Below are 21,313 nucleotides of genomic sequence, written 5' to 3'. Positions count from 1 at the left end.
TGAATGGAAACATCATGGATTGTGGTGATTTTTGTGTGTTTTTCGTTTTTTTGGCTGTTGTTGGGGCCTGTCCATGTGGGTGGAGGCCTTTTTGAGGCATGGTCCAGGCAGGGCCTGGCCATGTGGGTGGGGGTCTAGGGGCCATTTTGAAGCCAGGCAGTGTGCTTTGTTGTGCCATAGGCCTGTACCCAGTCTGCCATGCTTTCATCCATTATGCCCAGGGGTACTCAGTGGTGCATGGACCGAGTCTTTCTGTGGGGTGTCTTAAATTTCAACATGATTGAGGGCATGGATGGCATTGGATTGTGGTGATTTTTATGTGTTTTTCAATTTTTTGGCTGTTGTTGGGGCCTGTCCATGTGGGTGGGGGCAATTTTGTGGCCTGGTCCAGGCAGGGCCTGGCCATGTGGGTGGGGGTCCAGGGGCCATTTTGAAGCCAGGCAGTGTGCTTTGTTGTGCCATAGGCCTGCACCCAGTCTGCCATGCTTTCATCCATTATGCCCAGGGGTACTCAGTGGTGCATGGACCAAGTCTTTCTGTGGGGTGTCTTGAATTTCAACATGATTGAGGGCATGGATGGCATTGGATTGTGGTGATTTTTGTGTTTTTTTTTCGATTTTTTGGCTGTTGTTGGGGCCTTTTGCCCAGGGGTACTCAGTGGTGCATGGACTGAGTCATTCTGTGGGGTCTCTTGAATGGAAACATCATGGAGGGCATGGATGGCATTGGATTGTGGTGATTTTTGTGTGTTTTTCGATTGTTTGGCTGTTGTTGGGGCCTTTTGCACAGGGGTACTCAGTGGTGCATGGACTGAGTCTTTCTGTGGGGTCTCTTGAATGTAAACATCATGGAGGGCATGGATGGCATTGGATTGTGGTGTTTTTTGTGTGTTTTTCGATTTTTTGGCTGTTGTTGGGGCCTTTTGCCCAGGGGTATTCAGTGGTGCATGGACTGAGTCTTTCTGTGGGGTCTCTTGAATGGAAACATCATGGGGGTATGGATGGCATTGGATTGTGGTGATTTTTGTGTGTTTTCCGTTTTTTTGGCTGTTGTTGGGGCCTGTCCATGTGGGTGGGGGCGATTTTGAAGCCTGGTCCAGGCAGGGCCTGGCCATGTGGGTGGGGGTCTAGGGGCCATTTTGAAGCCAGGCAGTGTGCTTTGTTGTGCCATAGGCCTGCACCCAGTCTGCCATGCTTTCATCCATTATGCCTAGAGGTACTCTGTCAGTGGTGCATTTTATTGGTCTTTCCATTTTGGGGGGTGGGTATAATAAAAATGCTTACTTGCAAACTATTAATTGAAGCGCTACATATGCAACATTTATTTAACTGATGATCCTCTGGCTTCGTTTGCTTTTAGGTACGAATCATCAGCCTCATCGTTCCTCATCAGTGCCAGGAACAAGTCCTGCTGCGGTGCATGCAGCACAACGTCACGTGTGGCCACAGACAACTCTGCAACTTGTGCAATTGCGGCCTGCTGTTCTGACATCTGAAGAAGATGGCCCCAAAAAAAGTTGCTCGTAGCTCCTCTAGCAAGAAAGTTGCCAGTAAGGAGCAGAAGAAGCAAGTGGTGCCACTTACCAAGGAGACTGGTGTGCCGACCATCGCATTTTTTGGGAAAAAAATGTACGCCTGCAGCAGCAGCGGGGTCTGCTGGAGACCAAGCTGGGAGCAGCACCTCCGCTCCATTGGGCTCAGTGCCACCACCACCACGCCAACTTAGGTCCAAGCCCTTGAGTGCTGCAGAGGCAGCCAGTATAGTTGTTCAATCACCATCGACCAGTGATGTTGGCTCATCGCAAGAAAGTAGCAGCATCCCTCAATCAACACAGGTTGTTGTAACTCATCTGACGAGTGTTCAACAACCACAGGCGCAACAACAACCACAAGTGCTGCAAGTACAAGCCCAAGTATATGTGGAAGGAGAGGCGCCGCAAGGAGAGGCGCAAGCAGAGGTGCCTGGAGCGGCACAAGTGCCCACAATAGTTGTTCCTCCCGAAGTAGGGGCACATCAGGAAATCAAAATTCAAGCCGAGGTATCTGAGGGAGCCACTCTTCCTGATGATTCATTGTCTTCCAGATCCCCAGCAAGGAAAAGATCAAGGATTGTGTCTACATCTTCTTCAAGCCCCCTTCCTTCTGATGATATGGATGAAAATTGGGAACCACCAGCGCCCTCTGAGAGTGAGGCACACCATGATCTGACAAAGGTAGCTAAGCGTAAAAGGAAGGTCCCCGAAAGTCTCATAGTTATGGAGTGTGATGATGACGCTGAACAAGAAGTGGCGTATACTCCTGCTGATGAAGACTCTCACAACTACGACGCAGTCATCATAAACGTCACTCCAGGCTCAGCGGGCATGCAGCAAACAGACATTTTTACCCTATCCCGAAATGCTGCTGAGCGTGATGTTGGCGACGTGGGAATGGGACCACCACCAATGCAGTTAACTAGTACACCACCACCTACCGCTTCCATATTTTCTCACCAGAAGGGACCTCCATCCACCTCGACCTCCATTTCCTCAATTAGTGGTGCTGTAAGTGCACAACGTAGTAAATTTTGGCAACACACATCCTTCACTTCATCTGGCATTAGCATTCCCAGTATCGCCTCCTCTGCCCCCCACAGACATTTGAAGTCCGCAGTTTGGGACTTCTTTAGTGTTAGCCCAACAAGGGAAAACATAGCCATTTGTACCATTTGTAAGGTTCAAGTTAGTCGTGGTAAGCTTGGTACCAACTATAATACCGGAGGCCAGAGATGTCATCTTGAGAGACAGCACACTGTCAAATGGCATGCGCACCTAAAGGAGATCAAGGCAGCCGAATTGCAAGTCAACAAATTGTATCCGTTGATGTTTCATCTGATGATGACGAGGAGGAAGAAGCGTCAAACATTTCTTCACTTACACCCAGTACCCCTGTCAGCAGCACACCCCCTGCAAGATATATGAGCCACACTAAGAGTGTGGGAGAGAGTGAGACACCAATCCGAAAAAGTTCAACATCACCAAGCATAACTGGGTCGAAGAAGTCATCATCATCATCCCGTAAAATGGTCCAGCCCACCATTAGAAGCATGTTGTTTTCAGATGCTCCATTTGAACGGAACCACCCAACGGCGCGTCTGTATAACACTAAGCTGGCTAAAATGCTAGCGCTTGACCTTCTCCCTTTTTCTTTTGTGGAAGGGGTGGGTTTTCTTGAATTAGTGGCAACGCTCTGCCCTAAATGGAAGGTTCCTAGCCGGTTCTATTTTGCCAGAGATGCGGTTCCAGCACTACATGAAGATGTGCTGGAGGTGATTGGGGCAGCTTTGCAGAAGAGTGCTGTTCACACTATACATCTGACAACAGACATGTGGACCAGTTGCCAATCCGTTGATTACATGTGCATTACTGCACACTGGGTCTCTTTTTCAGGGGTTAAAGCAAAGGTTAACGCATGTGTTGACACGGACAAAGTTTATAAAGCTGCTCTGAAACATGCAGCACTAGCCATGTTTGCCATGGAGAAAAATCATACAGGAGAAAACATTTTGCATGAGTTTAACACAAAGGTCTTTCAATGGCTGTCCCCAAGAAAATGCATGATTGGTTATGTTTCCACGGATAATGGCGCCAATGTAGTTAAGGCCATGGATAAGGGTAGCTATTTCAGAGTGCCGTGTTTTGCGCTCTGTATAAACCTGATTGTTAAAAAATTCTTGAGTGAAGAAAGTCCAGTGTGCGAGTTACTGACCACCTGCCGAAGAATGTACACACATTTCAACAATTCTTTTAAGGCCCGGAAGCAGCTGAGGTGCCTGCAATATGAACGTAAAGTGCCAGTGAAAGCACTCATCCAGGAGGTGGTAACACGTTGGAACTCAACTCATGCTTGAGCGTCTGTATGAGCAGTATGCGGTAGTCGATCAGTATTTCTTTACACTGGGTACACCTATGATTGACTTGAGGATACAGGTGGAGCAATGGCAGCTAGTTAAAAGCCTGACAGACATGCTTCATCCTTTTGAGGTCTTCACACGTGCAGTCAGCAGGAAGGACTGTAATTTGGGAAAAGCTATCCCATTGTTGCGCATGCTATAGCACCAACTGAAGGCGTCTTCTACGTTTCAAAAAGAAGGAAAGCAAGAAGCATTTGAGTTGGTGGAGAAGTTATTACAGCGCCTACTTTGCGATGAACGTCTTCAAAAGATCCACACAGAACAGCATTACATTTTTGCTACTATTCTGGATCCACGGTACAAAAAGGCAGTGGCAGGCAGAGTCTTCTTTTCTTTTGATGACGCAGATGTTACAAAGTACAAACATTGGCTAGCTGTGTCAGCCAGTCGGTTTGAAAGAGAACAGCAGGAAATTGAAGGAAAAGGCAGTACATAAGCATCGGCAGGCCATCCGTCCAAAAAATCCACTTCTGCATCTGTTGCTGTGGCAGAAGTGAGTGATTTTCCCTCTCAGCCGTTAACGACACCAGCAACCGCATCATCTGCACCAGACTCAACAGTAACATTGTGTGAAGAAGAGGATTGGATAACTCAGCTTGGGTTTGCTTCTCAAAAGGTCCCAGAAAAAAGTAAGCAAAGTGGAGGAACCCTGGAGAACCTTGAGTCGATTGTGCAGGACTATCTGAATGACTCAACAGAGGTCTATGTTCATGATGAACCATTGGCGTATTGACATGGGAAAATAAATGTGTGGCCAGAGATCACCAACCTGGCTATAAATTACTTGTCTTGCCCACTCGCAAGCGTGTCTTCTGAACGTGTTTTCAGTGCTGCTGGTGGCATTGTAACTTCCAAAAGGACCCGCCTCTCGCCAAAATATGTGGAGAGGTTAACAATGATCAAGATGAATCCGCACCTCATACCACCAGATTACAAAATACGAGAATGCACGCAGTAAGAAGACGAGGAGGACACTAACTTAGATGAGGGAAGTTCTTCTCTGTTAACTGACCTACTCCGGTCTGAATTCGCAGAGTTTGAGGACGAGCTCTTCTTCCCTGACACCGAGCCCTGAAAATGAGTCAATGAATCACTAACTTTCTTTTTCGTCCTTATTCACTTTTATTCCTGTGTGTCTGTCTTTCTTTGTTTTGCAAAATCTATATAAAAAAACGTTAATCACCTAATCACAAAAACAAGCCCATCAGCAGAACTGTCTTCACTTATTTGCTTATTGATTTGAATGTGCCGCAGTCTGCATTCCTCAGGTTCACAAGTTCACAAGAACATGCTCCTCTATCCTCCTCCTCCAGACTCATATTTCCCTCAAAGCAGATGGCTGGATTACGCCCAATGAAGAAAGACTCTGCACTTGTGGGGGTGTTCTACTTCTTTGTGGGTGAGTTGACGGGTCTGGGGCATTGCTGTGAAGGTCTAATACCGGATAAAAGTGGTTTGGAGAAAATCGGAGCAGAAAAAGTTTTTGCGCTTTTGATCACTTGCCTGTCTTCGGGGTGCTGTTTGGGGGGCTTTTAGGTTTTTGGGGGTGGGTTTTGGGGTCTGGGAGCACTGCTGGCACAGTCTAATGTTGATTGCATTTGTTTTTCAGGAAATCCATGGTGGAAAAGGGGAGTTAGGGCCTAGCTGCACAGCATATTTGGACTGAATTGAAAGTAGGCCCATTTTTGCTTTTTGCCTGTTTGGGGGTGTTCTGCTTTTTTGCGGGTGGCTGCAGGGGTCTGGGGGCATAGCTCGGAAGGTCTAATATCGGAATCAAGTGTTTTGGACCAAATCCATGGTGAAAAAGTTTTTGCCTTTTTGCTTACTTGTCTGTCTTTGGGGTGCTTCCAGGTTTTTGTGGGTGGGTTTTGGGGTCTGGGAGCAATGCTGGGTATGGATACTTTTGATTGCAAGTGTTTGAAGAAAATCCATGGTGGCAAAGGGGAGTTAGGGCCTAGCTGCACAGCGCTCGTGGAGTGATTTTGGAAATTTGCCTGAAAATTTCTAAGTCCCCATTTTTGTAGTTTTGCTTTTTGGCTGTTTGGGGGTCTTCTACTTGTTTTCGCCTGGGTTGACGGCTCTGGGGCCATTGCTGGGAAGGTCTAATACCGGATAAAAGTGGTTTGGAGAAAATCGGAGGTAAAAAAGTGTTTGCGTTTTTGCTCACTTGCTTGTCTTTGGGGTGCTGTTAGGGGGATTCCTGGTGTTTGGGGGTGGGTTTGGGGGTCTGGGAGCACTGCTGGCACAATCTAATGTTGATTGCATTTGTTTTTCATGACATCCATGGTGGAAAAGTGGAGTTATGACCTAGCTGCACAGCGCGTTTGGACAGAATTGAAAGAAGGCCGAAAATATTTTAAGAATGAGATTTTCCATTTTTGCTTTTTGCCTGTTTGGGGGTGTTGTGCTTTTTTGCGGGTGGGTTGGCAGGTCTTGGGGCATTGCTGGGAAGGTCTAATACCGGATAAAAGTGGTTTGGAGAAAATCCATGCTGAAAAGCGTTTTGGCACTTTTTGTAACTCAGGGTTCGTTAGGGTTAGCAGCAGTATTGCATGTGTTTGGGGGGTTTCTAGATTTTTGCAACTGGGTTCGGGGGTCTTAGAGCACTCGTGGGAATGTGCAATTTTGGTTGCAAGTGGTTTGAAGAAAATCCATGGTGGGAAAGGGGGGATTTGGCCTAGTTAAAGAAAGCGTTTGCCACTATTCTTAACTTAGGGCTCGTTAGGGTTAGCAGTATTGTATTGCATGTGTTTGGGCGGGGGTTCTAGATTTTTACCACTGGGTGGGGTCTTGAAAAAATTGTTGTAATGTCTAATTTTGATTGCAAGTCGTTTGAAGATAATCCATGGTGGGAAAGGGGGGTTTTGGGCATACTTTCTGAGTGCGTTTTGACACGATTTGAAATTAGGCCTCTGCGAGGTAGCAGCAGTATTCTGCATGTTTTTGGGAGGGTAATGTGGGGTGTTCTAGATTTTGGGGATTGTCATCTCTGAAAGTGACAGTATAATTTTTGCACTACACAGGGTGCCTTACTTATTTTTTTCTCCGAGGTGTCTTTAACACTTACTGTTGTGTTTTTCCATCATCAATTACAGGCAGGCTTTTACCCTGTGCCATCGATGTACTACTCAGGCTTACAATTAGCGATCCGCAAATCCGCATCAGGCAGGCAGTGGACAGTGTGTCTGGTCACCAAGATTGATCGACGGAGCATCCGATGGAATCAAGGAGTACCCCCAATAGGAGGAATGGCTGGATGCATCAACTTCACAAATTCAACGGGACAACTACAAAAAACAGTAACAGTATCCAAAATTTTCCTTATCTTTTAAACGATATTGTTGTGAACTTGAACTTACTTCTACGAGTGTGACTCTGTGCGTTTGTTTGATCTCTGCTTCAAATTCATCCCTCCAGCTATTTGATACGTCTTTGCTATGTTTAACACTAATTTAATGTTTATTCTCTCTGAGGGCAGAGAGGCAAGTGAAATTGCGTAATGACTGCAGCCCTTTACTGTCAACTTGTTTCTTCGTAGTTACTAGTAAGTTGCAGTAAGTAGTAGTACTACTTTTCAGTAACCTAACCATCCATTTAGTACTTCTGGCATGCAGTAGTGCACTTCCTTTATGTCCCTTTAAAGATTTATCAATATCTTCTAATCCAAAGATTTGTTTCTCTTCATTTGTTGTTTGACTGTCCATGCTGTGTTTTTTTTCCTCTTTACCAAACTTTCCCAAAACCCCCCATTCCCATCCAATTTTCAAACTCTAACCCTCTTCCCCCGGGCTGTGTGGTATTTCATTGAGGTGTGACTGATAACAACAATACATTCCACACACTTGCTGGGGAGGATAAGGTCAAAGCAACCAGAAGTTCATGTGCGCCATCGTGGATTGATAAGAACATCCTCCTCCTACATGACGTGAACAATCAAAATGCTTAATGCTTACCTTACGTTGGCACTGCTTAGGCTACAATTTAGGGCATTGTTCTGTACCGTACTATCTATTGTACTATTTCTAATGCTACGCTCAGGCCACTCAATGTTTAATTTCCTCTTTTTTTCATTTGGTGATACTGCCAGTGTGTACCACTACTGCTACCAGCACAACAATGATATTGCATCCGTCGAGGATTCAAGTCAACAACCAATCTTATTCACAAACCGTGATTCACAAATCACAGGTAAGATAAGCATATTGGAGAGGTAGTAGAATAATGGGCTAGGACTAAGTTGGGAGGAGAGCAGAGACTGACAGTACTAATAGTAAAGTACAGTAGTAGGGCTACTGAATTGACTAACTCGGTTACTTGCATTTTGGTACATTTCAGGACAAGATGTTTTAATTCATGCTGGTAAGTTTGAAAAACCAAATGTCCAGTAACCACCGCCAACCCCCACACAAAATAATATGAGCGCGTATACTGTGTTTTGGAATGAAAAATATAATTATTAAGAAATATAAATTATGGATGTTGTTGTCACAAAAACAAAATAAATTACCCCTACTCACCCCCCCTCCCTAACCAAACCAATGTCCAAAAATCAAAAAGTCCCCTTTCCTACAAACCCAATTCCCACCACCCAACAGTCTTTAAAAAAGGGGCAATGGACAGTCACTTCCTCCAGTGGCGTAGTTTGGCATGCTGTTGCTGCATGTCCTGCTGCTCTTTGCGGAGGTCCCGGAGCTGGCGCTGGTGTTTTTGTGCACAACCGCTCCAGGTAGTCCACTCACTTTCGGAGGCCGCGCACACGTGCCATCCAGGCTCTGGGGGGGGCAGCTGTTTTTTTTGCTGTTGTGCGGCGGCGGCGGGAGGCTGTTGGGCCACAGCTCCGTTTGGCTGGAGGCTTGTGGCTGGTGGACCCGGGGGCACTGGAGGAGGATGTACTGGTGGTTGTTGTACTGTCCTCATGCTCCCGAGCCCACAACCGGCGATACTCTACACAAATAGCCTCCAGCTTACGGGCCCCGGCCCGGACAGCCATCTCCTTACGGGTGAGCTTTTTTGGAGTAGCATCTATGAAGTAAGAAAGAAAAATACTGTAGCCAATAGTCTTTAACATAAAGTCAAAATAATTCAACAGAAAGTTGACACTCAGTAACACCAGCATCAGTAACACCAGCAAGTAGCAAACACAGTATAACATTTTGAAGATAACCGACCAGGTTTTTTTTGATTGTCGATCCACAACTGGCGCCTTCCGTATGCGATGGTATTTATAATTTCTAACCACTATTTTGAGGGTGCCCCAGATAGGAGGAAGAACCTAAACCTCCAATTAGGACCAAGATCCAAACACAATTGATACAACAGGTATCTGTGCACACGTCACCTTTTACAGAGTAAATGCTGTAGGTAATCAAACAACACAACCAATAGACAAACAATGTGGAAGTAGTCTTGATAGAAGTTTTTCTTCAATTCAGATTTTATCCACCACGCCCAGCCGACACGTGTTTCATCAGGGCTAGTAGCCCACGACTTCATCAGGGCTCCCGCGGGCAGCGGTTCCAAAGCTATTGCCACAATGGCTATGTGCTCTCAGCCGGTTCTAATTCCGACCCGGCTACCGGGTACTGTCGAGGTTCTCGCTGATTCGTCTCAGCCGTCCGTGTGATAGTTAATGCCAAAGATGCGACACACCATAGGAGTATCCGTGTGAGCGGCAGGTTAAGCCGTACTGCTTTCCAGCATCTCCGCGTGTAAATGCGGAAGTCATTTACAGTTTACACGCGGAGACGCTGGAAAGCTGAGATGGCTGAACTAATCAAACACTGGACTGGCTGGACTGTTCCCATGAGGCACAGGGTCAGATTCATTTGCATCTGGCCATGTCTGAACTGGGGTGGCAGAGTGGGCTAAAGAATGGTGATGGATTAAACCCAGATCTGTTGACTGGGTGTGAGTGTTTGATTGGTTCAAATGCTCCGTCCATCACACCCCCTTTTGTACCACTTTGTTCGCCATAAGTTAGGCAGGGTATGCTCAGATGTGAGTCCCTTGCTCACTTTGCCGCTGGATTCAAGCAAGCCGGGCTGAAGATGGCTGAAATGCCAGAAACCGGTCCTCGTAAGCTTGTTTCCGGTCCAGGGAAGGCATGGCTTGGCAGTTCGGGCTGGACTGTTCCCATGAGGCACAGGGTCAGACTGATTTGCATCTGGCCATGTCTGAACTGGGGTGGCAGTATGGGCTAAAGAATGGTGATGGATTAAACCCAGATCTGTTGACTGGGTGTGAGTGTTTGATTGGTTCAAATGCTCCGTACATCACCACATCCTTTTGTACCAATGATAGGCATTACAACACCAAATGAAAGAGGTTTGCTGAGTTATGGTGTTACTGTCCCTTTTCAGAAATACTGAATATGTCTTCATAAACATGCAACATTCATGCTTGGAAGTACTGCACATTACAATTATAAAGACCCCAGTTGGGAAGCACAGGTACGCCTCCTTTAACCCCTTCGGTGCTCATGACAGAACGGTTCCATCATGAGCGTCGGTTGGCCTGTGCTTATGACGGAACCGTTCCGTCATGAGTCCGTTGGCCCAATAGAACCTTCAGCACAGCGCGAAAATTCGCGCCGCGCTGAAGGGGTTAAGACGGAATAGCAGACCTGATGAGAAGTCAAGTTTTATTTCTTCACTGCCCTCAGTCTGCTCCATTTCTGTTGCAGAATAAAACGCAGGGGGTGAAGGGGCGGAAATGACAAACTTAAAAACAGGCACTCTCTAGCTATTTTGGCAGCAAGAACATACATTTGTATATGAAAACAGCACTTCTTGCTAATCCCTTTCTTAAGCACTGTATGGGCCCGAGCATTAAAAAAGGCATACATCTTCATTTTCAGGTTTACTACCCATCAAGCATAAAGATGTATGACTTCAAAACAGCTTTCTAGAAATACTTCTGGAGAATCAATCAATCAACCAACATATGTGTAGCACAGAACTGTCACCCCTAGTAGTATCTGGGCGCTGTGGATGCAACTTCTCTTCGAAGAGCGAGGTCACAAATGAGCAGAAAGAGGAAAAATAAAGAACAGTAAGTGGAAAAATAAAGGTCATAAATGTGCAGAAAGAGGAAATATAATGGTCAGTAATAAGCAGAAAGAGGAAAACACAGTGGACAGAAATGAGCAGAAAGAGGAAAAATAAAGGTCAGAAATTAGCAGAAAGAGGAAAAATAAGGGCAGAATGAGCTGAGAGAGTCAGAAATAGAGGGCAGGAAAAGCCAGCCAAACAAGGAGAAAGCCAACAGAAAGAACGCTGAAAACACAGAAAATGAGCAGAGGAGGCACACACATATTTAAGCAGAGGGTAGGAGACTGTGAGCAAAGTGGGCAGGATAACTGTCACCGGGGGAGCTGGCACGAGGACCTTCTCAATGGGGTTGTGCTGCTGCCTCCATTAAGTAGGTTCTGGGGGAGAGAGGGGTGCTGGGTGGCAGGAGGAGGGAAACGACGGGAGGAGGAAAATGGTGAGAAGAAGGAAGACACAAAGAGAAAAAGTCAAAATAGAGGGCAGAAAAATGGACAGAAATGGCAAAACAAAGTTATGTTTAATGGTATGTTAAAAGTATTTATTAAGCCTGCGTACACCAAATGGTTTCATGGCACTAAAAACAAGAGGAGAGGCTGTGTCAGCAGGACAGTTAGCTTACTCATATTCCTGGGAAAACAGCATGGTCTTGAGTTGTTTTCTGAACTGGGCATAGGAAGTCACAGACCTCAGTCCTTTACGAAGCGAGTTCCAGAACTGTGGGGCCAAGACTGAGAATCTGAGTCCCCGATGTTTTTTACGTTTGAAAGCGGGAGTAGTTAGCAAATTCAGATAAGAAGAGCGCAATTCCTGAGAAGGGATATAGCACTGAATCCTTGAAGAGATGAATGCTGGGCCGATCCCGGTAAGGGCTTTAAAGATGGTACAGCCCAGCTTAAAAGCACAGCGTTTGGGGGCGTGGCTTGGACACGACGGAAAATGGCGGATCCAGCGTGCGCTCCGCTCTCAAGCGGGACTCGGATTCGTCTTTTGAGCCTCTTTTCTGCCGCTTTCTACACCTAAGTGCTGGCCATCGAGGTGAGTCTCTGGACCGCATTGGGTCCGCTTTCTTGCCTGCAGTTCCACGTTTCGTAATGCGGTAATTTTTATTGCATCTGCGACGCGGGCGGCGGCCATTTAAGGTCACAGCGCTCGTGTCTCCTCATTGATGCTCCGTCCATCACCACCCCCTTTTTCTCCTACTATTAATTTATTCTAAGGAACTTTACAATTGGCAGCCTGCTCCATGGACTAATATTGCAAAATGTTTTTGGATGGCAGTAGTGTGTAAGTCCTGCATGAAACTTCAAGTCAAGTCAAGTCAAAGATCTTTATTCGGAATAAAACAGCCATAAAAGTGCATAACAAATACAATGGCAATGAATACAAAAATAAACAACTAAAATTTAGTCTATCTAATTCTACAACAATGCAGGTACATATTAAAAGAGGACAATATATGTAATTTAAAAATTAGATCATTTAAAACTAGCGACAACTATAAAATATGGGACAAAGACAAAGGTAAAATCAGGATAGATGTATGTGCAAATTACAGATGTGCAAATTGTTAAGCGATACAAAGTGCAAAGTGCAATGTACAAATTTTATCAGTCAATGTGCAAAGTGGCTCGTGAGCGAACGGCGGCTTTAAGGAAACAACTCACTCTAAATATGATTTTATCTGATCCTAACATTAATAAATTCCTCAACGCTATCTTAAAATCCAACAGGTCATGTTTCCGACAGTATGACATTAAATAATGACAGTAAACAGTTTATAAAAACCACAAAAGAACATAAAGTGCATGAGACTTTGTTTATTAATCGGGTTACACGGACAGCTTAATGTTTCCAAATGTTTGTTATAACCCAAAGGAAAGTTTAGCAGATTTACGATGCTCCCGTCCCGGAAACGGAACAGTAAACTCCTGTTCCATCTACCAAGATTTAAACGTAGGTATTTCTGGGGCGGGGCAGGGTAACAAGCAGGGGGCTCCAAATGGCCCATATACTTTGCAACTGTACATCATTCCTTTCCCGCTCTTCTCTATAAAGGTTATACAGAGCCCTTTGAATCAGAAACTTATGTGAGCGGTCTATGAGATTGGGAGATGTAAACAAGTGTCCTTGCCCTACACTTATTAGACATTCATTGACGGCTTTCAACCATGGTATACAATGTGCCCTGTCACATTTTAAACAATCTGAAATTATGTCACGTGTCAATGAAGCTGCAGGGTTCTGCCATATCTTTAGCCAGAAAAGGGCCGGTCTTGATCTGACAAAGTCCTCTATATAAGGGATATTTAATTCACTGTGGCATATGTAGTTTGAGGCACAGATGACTCCACCCAGCACCTTCCGACAGAATCTATTTTCTTCAGTCTGGATATGAAGACAATTTGTATGTCCCCATACCTCTGCGCCATAGGTACCTGTTGGAATGCATTGGGTGTGATAGATCTTTAATAAAGGCGTGATCACATCAGCATGATTAGGTTGGCGGAGGGAAATTATTGAGTTGATCGCTTTACCTAATTTATTCCTCGCATAGGAGACATCTGGTTGCCAAGAACCAGTGTTAGAGAACAACAGCCCCAAGTATGGGAAAGTGCAGGTGCTTTTTAAAACATTTTCCCCTGACATGATCTCAATAATTTTATACTTTTTTGGACCACAGGTCATATTAAGTGATTTTTTAAAATTTGTGGTTAAACCTAAATCAGCCATAAAAGTAACAAAACCTGAAATTAAGATATGCAGTGCCTTTGGGGTGCGTCCCATTAGAACCGCATCGTCTGCGTAAAGAAGGGTAGGTATGGGAGTGCCATTTACATACGGTACATCTTTTGTTAGGGTACTCAGGGAACTACTCAGCTCAATGATGAATAGGATAAAAAGCAGAGGGACCAGAACACAACCCTGTCTGACCCCCCTGCCGATTAAAATATCACTGGAAACTTCGCCCGTGTGGTTAATGCGCACACGGGCTCTTAGGTTGCTATGGAGGTAAGATAAAAACTAAACTAAATAATCATCTAAACCATAATTAAGTAGGACGGACCATAAACGGGAGCGATTTACAAAATCAAAGGAAGAATTCAAAACCATGAAACCAAAATATAAGGGGGATTTTTTAGCGATGGTATATTTAGCCATTATTAAATTCAGGTTCAGGCTTTGTTCCACTGTACCCACATTGCTTCGGAAACCTAGCTGGCTTGGGTGTAAAATGGTACTTTCCTCCGCCCTGGTTCTAATTCTTTTAAAAATTACCCTACCTAAGACTTTCAGAGTGTTATCAATTAATGATATTGGGCGGTAGCACCCAGGATCTAGCCTATCGCCTTTTTTAAAAATGGGTACAATAGTACTGCTGGACCATGTTTCAGGGATAGATTCATAAGTTAGATTGTTAAAAACATTACACAGCAACGGGGCCCAAAAGTCAATTTCACTTTTTAATTGGTCAATAGAAAGGCCGTCAGGGCCAGGGGCTTTATTACCGGCACTTTCTGCAATGGCATCCTCTACCTCAAGCAATGTAATATTCAAAGGTGCTGGAGGGGGAACAGTTTCTGCGGGGTTGCCAGATACGGCATAGATCTTCGAGAAATGGTCAACCCACACGGGCCCTGTGATGTTACAATTGATTGGTGTTATGTTTGAACCAAGAGATCTTAGGTTCTTAACCTCCCTCCAAAACCCTGGGGTGTCCTTTAGGGCAGCCATACGGGAAAGGGATTCCCAGTGATCCTTAACTAATTCATTGGATCTGGTACGTAAGGTGAGTTTGTACCTTGCTCTCAAAAACCTTACCCGGGAAGTATCCCGCGGTTTGGCCATGAGAGCAGCCCTTAAGTCCCGGTTTGCTATGAGCAAGAGGCATCAAACCATCTTGGGGCTTCCTCATTTTTCCTAGATGCTGGTTTAGAGATCTCGCTTTTTATTGCGGAGCAGAGTTCACAGAATGATTTAATCATATTGCCCCGCAGCTGTCAATAGCAAGACAGTCCGAGATCAATACTGGATGTTTCTTAATCACACTGGCCAATACACCCTTGTTGTCTACCCCCCTCCAGACAACCCTTAATCTGTCTGTCGAGGCTTCCAGGTTTGTTGCCCCGATTACACTATATGATATTTTCCCCCTAATGATTTCAGGTAAATCACAATTGGGTAGTGATCACTATATACGTTACACACTACCTCTGCCTTTAATAAAACATCCGCAAGGGAGGGAGAGACAAATATATAGTCGATCGTTGTTGCGCTGCCATGACCGACTCCGTGTGGCAGTAGTGTGTAAGTCCTGCATGTAACTTCAGCGAGTGCCTCCACATGTTTATCTGGACGCTATTTAACTATTGACAAGCTTTTTTCAATTTATGGAGTGTCATAATTGGCTTGCTGGGCATGTGCAATGATTTAAGTATGCACTGTTTCTGATTTCACTCCTCCTATATTGGTGATGTGGGCGGCCGCCATTTTTGGTCGCTGAGCTAATGTTTCTGTGTTCTTTTATTGCTTTGCCATTGCTATTACATCGTTGATGCAATACTCATATTTACAATTTTATATTTTGTGCAGTGCTTTCTGCACTAGACAAGGTCTCAGCCTTGTTTTTCAAGTACCAAGTGCCTCCTCACGACTGACATTTTGATCTACTTGTGCTTGTCTTTTCTTACGCTAATGCTGAAGGAAGAAACCTCTATCATCGCTGTTTTTTCTTTCTGAGGAACTGTAATTGTGCATTTCGAGCTCCTAGCTACTTGTATCCGCACTTCAAGCTCCATTCCCATTGGATTCTGTATTGACTTACCTACTCAGTTGTCTTTTTTCGTAACTCCTTCACGTTATAATGGCCAACGATTCCCACTCTGCCAGATCATCTGTAACGGGCACTAAACCAAAGAGACATAAAAATGACCCACCGTCTCCTATCCACTCCTCTCAGAACCCTGTTCTGGATTCTATCTTAGATGAAGTTCGGGGTCTTCAACCATTTATGTCTGCAACACATGAAAAACTAAAACAAATTGGGGAGCGATGGATTGGTATGGAGGGCAAAGTATTACAACTGGAACAACGTGTTAGTGACCTACAGGACATATCTACAAACGTTCCAATACTAGAGCAAGAAATTCATAAACTGAAACTCCACACAGAAGACCTTGAAAATTGAAATCGTAGAAAAAACTTACGCCTTTATGGCCTTCCGGAAAATGTTGAAGGGTTAAATATGGTACTGTTTCCTCAGAAATTCCTTCCAGAGCTTTTAGGTCTTCCGTCTTCAGCCACTCCACTCAACATACAAAGAGCTCATCGCTTGGGGCGCCTCAACACCAATGCTACAAAACCTCGTGGCATCATCATGCTCTTTCTGGAGTTTACTGAACTATTGAGTATCTTGAAGGCAGCTAAACTCAAACGCTGTCTTATTTGTTCTGGTCATAATATCTTCATCTTGCAGGACATCTCCAATGCAACTAACGCACGTCTTAAGGAATTCCTCGTTGTGCGTCCTCAGATGAGACATCTTAATATTCAATACGGAATACTCCATTCCTGCCTTTGCAAGATTACCCATGATGGGCGTTCACGTTCTTTTGATGATCCAGAAAAACTCAAACTTTTTCTTCACAACCTTTCTTCCAATGGAATGGATACTAACACCTGATTTCTTCTTTCTCTCTCTAGGTTTTCATGATTGCCTCTTCCAACTAATTTGTTATGTTGTCCTTACTTTTCTCTGACATGTATTGCTTCATTCTCTTTTTGTTTCTAATTAATTTGAGGTTCTCTAGCTACTATCTCCTTATTCTTATTTCTGAGGTCCGCTTTGAATAGCGTCATTTTGTTCCCTCTCCATTGTTTTCCTCTTTTCCTACAGATCTGGTTGTTTTGCCTTGATCTGTTTGGTTGTTTCTGTCCTTTATTTCTTTTCTGTTTTCAATTATTTTCCTCATCTCTTTTTCTCCCCTTGCTTCTTCTTTTAATCTTCTTATCTTTTCCTACCTTCTCGTTGATTTTTCTTGAGCTGTTCACTTTACTCAACTTGATGTTTGTGTATATTGGTACTGTGTGTTTTTTGCGATGTTTACTGTATATGCTTCTCATGTGTGTTGTTTTATTTTTTGTAGATGTACTCCTGCTGTGTATCACATCCACTCGTGTCTTACCCTCCTAACCCCTTCAATATGTGTAAGTTTGTCACATGGAACGTTTGTGATCTTGGACACCCCGTCAAAAGACAAAAGGTAAATCTCATTTATCCAAGCTTGATTCTCAGGTTTCTTTTCTCCAAGAAACTCATTGTACTGATGCAGAATCACTTAAGTTGAAAAGGCATTGGGTGGGCAAATTGTTTATTCTCCTGCATCTAGTAAAAAAGGGGGTGTTGCCATATGATTTCATAAGTCATTTTTTGTACAAATTTTGTCTACGCAGAGTGATGATGATGGATGTTGGATAATGGCAAAGGTTGTTATGCACAACAAGACTCTAGTCTTGTTGAATATCTATGGCCCTGTTAAACCAGATCTGCTGTTTTGAAATAACATTAAAATTGTCCTTATATTGTTGTTGCTGGTGATTTTAACCATTGGATAGACCCTTTCTCTGATAGATTATCTAAGTGTAAGTTTACCCCTGATAAATCTCATAAAACATTTCAATCGGCCATTACCTCTCGTCCACTCTATGATGTTTGGAAGACATGTAACCCTGACTCACTTGAATATACTTTTTATTCCAATATGCATCAAACTCGTTCTATGATTGATTGTGTTCTGGTTAGTAAGCCTCTGCTCCCTTCTATTCAATCCTCAGAAATTGGATCAATTTTTATCTCTGATCATGCTCCCGTCCATGCTGTACTCGATCTTTCACTCACTTCCCTTCATTTTAGTCGCTAGAAACGTAATGGTTTTTTATTATCTGACACTGTTTATAGTAAAGAAGCCACCACTTATATGAATGAATATTTCCACTTTAATAGTCCATTGGACACATCCGTTTCTAATATTTGGGATGCTTGCAAAGCCTTTTTGCGTGCCTTCACTATTTCATATGTTTCGAATAAAAAGAAGGCCATGCGGAAAAAATATACTGCCCAACTACAACATCTCAAATTACTAGAACATACTTACTTCACTTCCAAATCTCCTTCTACTCTCCACGAATTAATTAAGGCCAAATCTGAACTCAATAAATTAGCAACGATTGAAGCTTGTAATATTTTTCTCAAAATTAAATCCAAATATCATGGTGGTCAAAATAAAGCAGGTAAAATGCTTGCCAATTATTTGAAAATTAAATCTGAACGTAAAAATATTGGTCCCATCCTTAATGAATCTACTAAAAAAAATGGTGTCGTCAGATGAAGATATCGCAGAGGTTTTTCATGAGTATTATAGCTCTATTTTTTCTGATGACACATTTCCCTCTAATCAAAATGTAGATACCTTTTTCTCTGGCCTCCCTTCCCCGTCTCTCCCTGATGAGTTTGATGCATTGGAAAAGGAGGTCACATCACAGGAGATAATTACTGCTATTAAATCTTTAAAAAAATGCAAAGCCCCTGGCCCTGATGGTCTACCCGTTGAATTATATGCTACATTTGCTTCGATTTTTGTCCCTCACCTTTTAGTACTTTTTAATTCTTTTATTAAGGATGCCAAAGCCTCTGGCTCTTTTATGGATGCCTTAATTATCATCATCCCCAAACCAGATAAAGACCATTCTCATTGTAAACATGTTTGTCCTATATCTTTAATCAATTATGATTGTAACATATTTGCCAAGATTCTTGCGACAAGACTTGAAACAATTATTCCTTTATTGGTCAAAACTGACCAAGTTGGATTTGTGAAAGGTAGATTGGCATCAGATAATGCACGAATGTTCCCAAATATTATTTCTTACGGAAAAAAATACAAATTCCCGCAGCAGCATTGTCACTGGATGGCGAAAAGGCCTTTGATCTCATTAACTGGCAATTTATGTGTCAGACTATTCAATGGTTTGGCTTTGGTCCCACTTTTATTTCTCATAATAAATTATTATACTCCTGTCCTCGAGCTAGTATTTTTGTTAATAATCATTTTTCTAAATTTTTCTCGTTATCCAGAGGTACAAGACAGGGATGCCCGCTCTCACCTTTACTTTTTGTTTTATGCCTTGAACCTTTCCTGGAGCGTCTCCGTATTAACTCACATATCTCTGGTTTTATTCATAACTCCATTGAAACCAAAATATCTGCTTATGCAGATGATATCTTAATTTACATGTGGAAACCCTACTGAATCTCTCCTGCCTTTTCTGGAAGAAGTCCATTTATGCTCCAGCATTTCCGGTTATAAATTAAACCTCTCAAAGACAGACGTTTTACCCTTAAACTCCATATGTTATCAGTTTATGTTTGATGATACTAATTTTACTTGGTGTCCTTCAAAAATTAAATATCTTGGTAATTGGTTTTCCACCTCATTGCCCGCCACACTTAAATTTACGTTTAACACTTTACTCACTAAAATTCAATCGCTTCTTCACACTTGGTCCCCCTATATCTTTCCTGGTGGGGTAGGTTAGATACCATTAAAATGATGATTGTTCCTCATGTTATCTACACATTATCTATGTTAACTTTTCGAATTCCCATCTCCTTTTTCTCTCAAATTAACTCCACCTGTATAACATTTTTATGGATCAAGAAACACCTGCGAATTTCAAAATGTACTTTTTATGTCTAAATGCACTTTCCTGTCAAATAATCCTATTTTAAAATATTCCCGGAGTTTATTATATAATACATTTTCTAATGGTTTCCCTCCCTTTCAATGTTTTTTATCCTCCACAATTTGGCAGAACAAATATCTCAAATATAAAGGTAAATCATTTTACTACAAATTCTGAAAAGAGAAGGGAATTATTTTTGTTTACCAATTGGTTTCTCAAAATTCATTTTTCTACTTTACATGTACAATACCATTTACCTGACTCCTGTTTTCAAGAATATATCATAATTTCCAGTGCCTTACAATCACAAATAAATACTTTTGACCTTCCAGCTGTTGCACCTTCTCTTCATCTCCTCTATGCTGGTCCTGTTCTAATGATACTGGCACATTGAAACATCAACTTTATTATTGCTCTAATGTATTTATGTTTTGGAAATCTGTTTGGTTTATATGCATGAACATTTTTAAGTGTGATCTTACATTATCATTACAAAATGTATTTCTATGTTCTTCTTCACCTGATGTTGATGACTCATCTTCTGTTACCATGTTATTTGATCTTTTTATTGCATCAGCTTTCAAAGTTATCTTATCATCCTGGAAAGATAATTCTAAACTATCTTCATTAACATGGTGGAATTTTATTTGTGACGAACATAGAATCGCTACTGGTTCCTCCATTTCTATCTCACAAAAAATTAAATCTGATCTACTTTGGTTTACCTTTTCATCATATCTCTCTACTCATACTCGTATACACTAATTCCTTCTTCTTTCTCTCTTTTCTTTCATTTTATTTTTCTGCAAATATTTGGGCCTTTCATACCCTTGTGTTTCTCCTTGTTTCTTTTCTATCTTTCCTTTCTCTATCTTCTTCTTTCCTCCCTCTTAATTCCCTAATGTTATGCTTGTATTAAACCATTATAATATTTATTTTACCTATGTTTTATAACACGCTGTGTACATTATGACTTTTTCATTTTATTGTCTTTATTTTTTCTTTTATTTCTTGTCCTTGAAAATCCAATAAAAACTTCTTAAAAAACAAAAAAGCGTTTGGCCACCGGATGCCAGTTGAGACGCTTCATAATAGGGTTGACATGATGGTGTCTGGTTTGACGATAGACTAGCCTAGCTGCCCGGTTTTGTACCATCTGCAAGAAATAAGTTGATGTGCAGGATTGCAAACATATAGTGAGTTGGCATAATCAATTCGGGAGATTACTAATGCTAAAGTAACTAGAGTCAAGGCCTCAGTGGTCATGAATCTACTGATCTTCCGGATTCTACGTTGGTGGAAAAAACAAGCAGAGAACAATGAGCCGATCTGAGCTTTTATGCACAGATCGTTGCTAATTATAACCCCTAAGCTCTTTACAGAGCCTACTGGGCATGGAGGACTACGCAAGAGTGGAGGCCAAAAATTAGAGTTCCACCGGTTGGCTGTTCCTCCTTTTAGAATCAGCTTAGTTTTGTCAGGGTTTAGTTTCAATTGACTGGCATACATCCATTCGCTAATAAAGCTCATGGTAAATTGAAAATTGGATACTGAAGAGGTGAAAGAGTCGAGGT

General features: G+C 42.7%; 1 pseudogene; it reads right to left on the bottom strand.

Moving 5' to 3' along the window:
• LOC147700847 (olfactory receptor 5V1-like) overlaps positions 1 to 15,796 on the bottom strand; it is a 91,138-nt pseudogene extending 75,342 nt beyond the window's left edge.
• Positions 15,797 to 21,313: the final 5,517 nt, after the last annotated feature.

Source organism: Lissotriton vulgaris, chromosome 7 (genome assembly GCF_964263255.1).
Source record: "Lissotriton vulgaris chromosome 7, aLisVul1.2, whole genome shotgun sequence".
NCBI classification, from domain to species: Eukaryota; Metazoa; Chordata; class Amphibia; order Caudata; family Salamandridae; genus Lissotriton; species Lissotriton vulgaris.
This window is presented reverse-complemented; position numbering and strand designations above follow the sequence as displayed.